Source organism: Myotis lucifugus, unplaced genomic scaffold (assembly GCF_000147115.1).
Source record: "Myotis lucifugus unplaced genomic scaffold, Myoluc2.0 scaffold_7875, whole genome shotgun sequence".
NCBI lineage: Eukaryota > Metazoa > Chordata > Mammalia > Chiroptera > Vespertilionidae > Myotis > Myotis lucifugus.
The window spans coordinates 1-7,333 of NW_005878923.1; the positions used below are offsets into that span (position 1 = coordinate 1).

General features: G+C 42.9%; 1 pseudogene; it reads left to right on the top strand.

Annotated features, from left to right (window-relative positions):
• Window positions 1-3,789: 3,789 nt before the first annotated feature.
• LOC102426286 lies at window positions 3,790-3,950 on the top strand (annotated as a pseudogene).
• The last annotated feature ends 3,383 nt before the right edge of the window (window positions 3,951-7,333 follow it).

A 7,333-nucleotide genomic window follows, 5' to 3' on the forward strand; every position in this document is an offset into this window, starting at 1 on the left:
ATATAAAAATGGGCCAATTGTAAATTGTAGAGTGCTCTTCCCTACCTAATCACCCTATCGAGGACACTTTTATATTCTATTAAAGGTCATAAAAGAAGACCTGAATAAATGGAGGGACATAATCAATTCATGGGTGGACTAACCTAATGTCTTTAAAATGTCAATTGTCTCCAAATTAATATGTAAAGGATTTCAACCAAAATCCCAAGGGGGATTTTGGCTGGGGGAGGGGGGGAGAGGGACTCATAAACTGATTCTAAGATTTATATGAAAAATCAAGGTCCTTACAAATGTAAGGCATTTTTGAAAAAAAATAGAGCCAAGACAAGAACTTGCTCTACCAAATATTAAGACATATTATAAAATCACAGTAATAAAACCATGCAGAGGCAGAAAAACAGGCAGCCACATGGGCTAGAACGCAGAGCACAGACATAAGCCAGCTACAAATGGGAACTTGGTCCATGAGCACGTGACATTGCAAACCAGTGGGGAGAGCATGGACCATTTAGCAGACAGAGTTAGAGACACTGGTTCACTACATGGAAAAATTAATAAATACGGATATTGCAGTTGGTTGAATAATGGTCCCCAAAATATATGTCCACCTAGAACCTCTGAATGTGGCCTCAAAATAATGCTACGTCCAAGAGGCATATCTTGGGGTGACATATTCTGGTTTCCTTCAATGATGTTTCTGCAAAGGGAAATAGTTCACAGCCCCTTAACCAGTAGGCAGCTCTGTATCCAGAAACATGAAAAGATGTTCAAGACACATGGCTCAATAAAGACAGCAAATATGGAACAACACAAATGCTATAATCCTATTTATTTAAAGACTAGAGACCCGGTGCATTAAATTTGTGCAGGGGGTGGGGGTCCCCTCAGCCCAGTCTGCAGCCTCTCCAATCCAGGACATCCCTCTCACAATCCGGGACCACTGGCTCCTAACTGCTCACCTGCCTGCCTGCCTGATCACCCGTAACAGCCTTTGCCTGCCTGCCTGATGCCTCTAACTGCCCCCCTGCCAGCCTGGTTGCCCCTCACTGCCCCCCCTTCTGGCCTGGTTGCCCCTAAATGCGCCCCCCCCCCGTCAGCCTGGTTGCCCCCAACTGCCTCCCCTGTCGGCCTGATCACCCCCAACTGCCCCCCCTGCTGGCCTGGTTGCCGCAACTGCCCCCCTGCCAACCTGGTCTCCCCAAGCAGCCTGCTGTTCGGTCTTTGCGTGAGGGCATCCTGACCAATTTGCATATTCCTCTATTATTAGTATAGATTACAGCCTGGCTAGCATGGCTCAGTAGTTGAGCATCAACCTATGAACCAGGAGGTCACGGTTTGATTCTCAGTCAGGGCACATGCCTGGGTTTCCGGCTCAATCCCAGTAGGGGGTGTGCAGGAGGCAACCAATAATGATTCTCTCTCATCATTGATATTTCTCTCTCTCCCTCTCCCTTCCTCTCTGAAATCAACAAACATAAAAATAAATTTTAAAAAGAGAAAAGGGGTGGGTGAGTAAGGGCACTGGTCAGGTAGTCCATACCTGTGGTTAACAACTCCCCCTACCAGTGGGGCGTTTCATCTGCACTGATATTACTGCTTCCGACGGATCGCGTGAAATTAGTTTTTGTGAATTGTGTGAGGCAGAACACAGCCTCATTTCTTTCCCCATATGGAGAGTCAATTTTCCCAACACTACCAACTTACAAAGTGGCCCACCCATCCATTTTCAGTGCCACTGTGCTTTTATCACATTTCCATATGTTCGATATTCTATTTCCGGCTCGAGATTCTATTCCATTGTTCTTTTTGTCTGTTATCTTTACTCTATAGCAGTGGTTCTCAACCTTCCTAATGCCGCCACCCTTTAATACAGTTCCTCATGTTGTGGTGACCCCCAATTTCATTGTCACAAATTGAACATAATTAAAGCATAGTGATTAATCACAAAAACAATATGTAACTATATATGTGTTTTCTAATGGTCTTAGGCAACCCCTGTGAAAGGGTCGTTCCACCCCCAAAGGGTCGTGACCCACAGGTTGAGAACAGATGCTCTATAGCTTAACCTTTACATCTGCTGTATCTATCAGATATAACTTACACTTCTTTCTCAAAACTGTATTAGCAATTCTTGGCCCTTTGTTTTTCCATAAGAATTTTAGAACCAGTGTGTCAGGTTCCACTAAAAACTTTGTTGATGTTTGGGTTGGAATTGTTTTGACTCTACAGACCAATACTGAGTCCTCACAACTGGTTATCTAGGAATCTCTCTCTCTTTTTTAGGTCTTTATTGTCCTTAAGTTTTAGAACTTTCTTCCTAAAGATCTTGTCCACCAACTCCCCCCCTCCCCCTTTTTTTTCAATCCTCACCCAAGGATATTTTTTTCCCATTGATTTCCAGAGAGAGTGGAAGGAAGGGAAGAGGGGAAGAGAGAGAAACATCGATGTGAGACGGACACATTGATTCGTTGCCTCCTGAATGCGCCCCTACCAGGTCTGGGGAACCTGCAACCAAGGTACCTACCTTTGACCAGGAATTGAATCCGAGACCATGCAGTCCTCAGGCTGACACTCTAACCACTGAGCAACCGGCTAGGGTGAAATATTATCTTTTTTTTAAATAATATATATTTATTTTAGAGAGAGAGGAAGGGAGAGCAATAGAGAGATAGAAACATCGATGAGAGAGAGAAACATCAATCGCTTCCTCCTGTATACCCCATACTGGAAATTGAGCCTGCAACCCAAGCATGTGCCCTGGCCAGGAATCGAACAGTGACCTCTTGGTTCAGGGGTTGACACTCAACCACTAAGCCACAGTGGCCAACAGGCATATTATCATCTTTTTATATGTTGCAGGATTAAGCTTGCTAATATTTTCTCAGCACTGTTTGCAACGACATTCATGAGTGAGATTGGCCTGAACTTTTCCTTTCTTGAGCTAACTTTGTCTGATTTTGATGTGAAAGTATTCTGACGTCACAAAATAAGTATTCCCACTTTTTTACTCTAAAATAATTTGTGTAAAAATGGAATTATCTCCTTTTTGGGTGACTGGTGAAATCCTATATAATAAAAGGGTAATATGCAAATTGACCCTAATGGTGGATCGACCAGGAATGACCAGTTGCTATGATGCGTACTGACCACCAGGGGGCAGACAATCAATTCAGGAGCTGCCCCACGGTGGTCAGTGTGCTCCTACAGGGGGATCTCTGCTCACCCACAAGCCAGGCTGACGGCTGTGAGTGCAGCGGTGGTGGCGGAAGCCTCTCCAGCCTCCTCCGCCATGCTAAGGATGTCCAACTGCAGCTTAGGCCCAGGGGGGAGCGGGCCTAAGCCAGCAGGTGGACATCCCCTGAGAGCTCCCAGACTGCGAGAGGGTGCAGGCCAGGCTAAAGGCCACCCCCCGCCCCAAGTGCACGAATTTTCTGTGGCATGGGCCTTGTATTTTATTTGTGGCTAGATTTTTAACCATTGTTTCAGCTTCTTAAAAGATTATAGGACTATAGATTAGTTTTGGTAAGTTATATTTTCCTATAAATACATAGGAAATTATTCATTTTTGTCTATTTTCAAATTTATTGGCAGAAAGTTGTTCACAATATTCTCTTGCTATCATATTATTATTTTAAATCTCTGCTGCAGTAGGTATGGAGTCTTTTTTATCCTTAATATTGTTTATTCAAGCTTTCTTTTTTATATATCAATTTTACAAGAAATTTGTCCACTTGGCGGCAGTCACTGAGCAGATTGGACTCCTCTCGTTCACGCATCTCGCTCAGCTTCCTCTGCAACCATGTCTGACAAACCCAATACGGCTGAGGTTGAGAAATTCGCTAAGTCGAAACTGAAGAAGACAGAAACGCAAGAGAAAAATCCACTGCCTTCAAGAGAAACGATTGAACAGGAGAAGCAAGCAGGCGAATCGTAATGAGGCACGCGCCGCCCATATGCCCTGTACATTCCCCAAGCATTGCCCTCGTGTTTTACTTCCTGTAGCTGTTTACCTTTGCAAGATGCAAAGAGGTTGGATCAGTTTAAGTGCCTGTGCTGCCCCTTTTCACATCAGAACTACTGACAACGAAGGCCGCACCTGCCGCTCCCCTCTGCCTGGCTGGCTGGCGGGGACAGGGGAGAACTTGCATGTTGGTGAAGGAACGAGCTGGGTGAAACGAGGGTGAAATCTAGAGTAAAAACCAAGCTGGGCCCTGACCGGTTTGGCTCAGTGGATAGAGGGTCGGCCTGCAGACTGAAGGGTCCCAGGTTCGACTCCGGTCAAGGGCATGTACCTTGGTTGCGGGCACATCCCCAGTGGGAGGAGTGCAGGAGGCGGCTGATAGATGTTTCTAACTCTCTATCCCTCTCCCTTCCTCTCTGTAAAAAATCAATAAAATATATTTTAAAAAAACAAAACAAAAAAACAAGCTGGTCCGAGGTGTCCTAAGGCTATAAAATGCAGTTTAATCAGTTTAATCAGAGTGTCATTTTTTTTGTTCAAATGATTTTATTTATTTATTTATTTATTTTATATATATTTTATTGATTTTTAACAGAGAGGAAGGGAGAGAGATAGAGAGTTAGAAACATCGATGAGAGAGAAACATCGATCAGCCGCCTCCTGCACACTCCCACTGGGGATGTGCCCGCAACTCAGGTACATGCCCTTGACCGGCCAAATGATTTTAATTATTGGAATGCACAATTTTTAATATGCAAATTAAAAGTTTTAAAACCTGAAAATAAAGAGAAATTTGTCAAGTTTTTGGTCTTTTCAGAGTACTGACTTTTGGCTTTATTACCTTTATTATAATATTTACTATTCATTAATTTATGTTTTTATTTTTATTTATTTTTTTTAAGATTTTTTTTAATGTATTTTTTTTACAGAGAGGAAGGGAGAGAGATAGAGAGTTAGAAACATCGATGAGAGAGAAACATCGATCAGCTGCCTCCTGCACATCTCCTACTGGGGATGTGCCCGCAACCCAGGTACATGCCCCTGACCGGAATCGAACCTGGGACCTTTCAGTCCGCAGGCCGATGCTCTATCCACTGAGCCAAACCGGTTTCGGCTTATGTTTTTATTTTTATAAATATTTTTTGTTTCTAATTTTGGGTGGTTCACTCTGTGGATCTTTATCTGATTTCTTAATTTGGTTACTTTACTCATTAATTTTCAGCCTTTTTTCTAGTGTAAGCATTTAAGATTTAAGAAATTCCTTCTGCATACTACTTTCACTGTATCCCTCAAATTATAATTTTAAGTGTTTTTTAGTTTTAAGTATTTTCTATTTTCTTTTTTTAAAATATATTTTTATTGATTTCAGAGAGGAAGGGAGAGGGAGAAAGAGAGAAACATCAATGATGAGAGAGAATCATTGATCAGCTGCCTCTTGCATGTCTCATACTGGAGATCAAGCCCACAACCCGGGCAAGTGTCCTGACCAGGAATCAAACCAGTGACCTCCTGGTTCACAGGTCAATGCTCAACCCCTGAGCTACGTTGGCCGGGCTGATCTGTCCATTTCAGAGAGAGGTATGTACATTCATTATGTTGCAGAATAATTTAAGGTTCTCTTAATTTTTAATTGAACATATTTTGCATCTATTTTATTTGCTATAGTGAAAATTAATAGATAAGCGCAACTAAAATTGCAGTCAGGAAGGCCTGTAGGGGGAGCTCCCATGCCCTGCCGCTCGTTCTCAATTACCCTAAACAGGAAGAGACATACTTGGCATCTCCAAATGGGAGGTGCATTTACTTCCCTACCCTGCAGCAAGAGGAAAGGTTTTCCTCTTGACCTGCAACAAGCCCAGACAATAGAAAATACCACAGCTGGGAAAAAAAAAAAAAAAGAGAGAGAGAGAGAAGCTATTTCACCCTGACCTCCTACTTTCCTTCAACGAACTTTCATTTTTCCTTTGCTAGTGACTTCCTTGGCCCACCCTACTTTTTATTTTAAATGATTCCTCAGGGAATCTCTACTTGATAGATAAGATCTGCCTGATTTTATGAATCATTTAATAAAGCCAATTAGATCTTCAAATTCCCTCAGCTGAATTTTGTTTTTTAGGGAGAGAGAAACATTGCTCGGTTGCCTCCCACCTTGACCGGGGATTGAGCCGTCAACCTGGGTATGTGCCCCGACCAGGAATCTAATCTGCAGCCATTTGATATATGGACAACGCGCCAACCCACTGAGCAACACCAGCCAGGGCGGTTCTTTTTAATTTCTGCCGGATTGTTTTTGACAGTCTCTGGTTCCTTTCTCATCCTTTCGATTCCTTCATTCAGTATGTCAAATATTCCCGTTGTATATCAGGATCATGACATCTGAATCCTTTGCTGGCCTGATTCTGCTACTTATTATTTCTGCTGATTTTTATCTTGCTATCTTGTTTATTCATGTGTTTTATGATTTATTTTTTAACTTTGAGCTCTTATTTGGGGAAATTTTATTTGCTAGAATTTTCCACGGCTTGTATTGAGACGATTTGCATTTTCCTGGGCCCTGCGGGGGCCACCAACCCAGCACCATTTGAAGCGAAATTCTCAATCTGGGATTCTTCGGAGTCGGCAGAAAGGGTGAATTTGGGCCGGAGGGCTGGCTGGGTAAAGTCAGGGTCCCCCCCATCCTGTGTGAAGCCCACTGTTGTAATGTACCCCGCGAATCACAGAAGGACGCCTCAAGAAGTCGAATTAAAGAGTCACATTTATTGCAATCCGGGACTATGAGGGGCCATTCCCCAAATCTCATAGTGATAAGATGGTGGCAAAACCAGACTTATATAGGCAAAGATCACAAAGGTATTGATTACATCTCAAGGTTTGGAATGAGGAACCTGGTTTGCAAAAAAGCAGTTTACAGAAGCAGAAGCAGCATGTTATCTAAATTACAGTTTGGGGTCTCTGGATCGCTGAATCGACAGAAACACATTATCTAGAGCCCTCAGGTCTGGAATGAGGAACCTGGTCAGACTTAAGCATGTTATCTAAATTACAGTTTTGGGTCTCCGGACACTGAGTCAACAGGGACACGTTAACTGGAGCCCTCTGACCTTGGGATTACTGTGCTGCCCTTCCCAGGTAAAGGAAAACGTGCTTTCTAAGACCAGTATGACCACTACCAATGGGATTTCACATTACAATCAATAGGGTATTATTTAATCGAATGGGATGATTTATATAATTCAGAAAATCAAAATAACTTTTCTATTGTTAAACAAAGCAAATAAGTACAGAAGCCAAACAGCAGGGTTAAACTACAGTGTCTACCTGAGATGATTGCTACCATACTTCACCACGACAGCCTGTGTTCTCTGCCTCTGG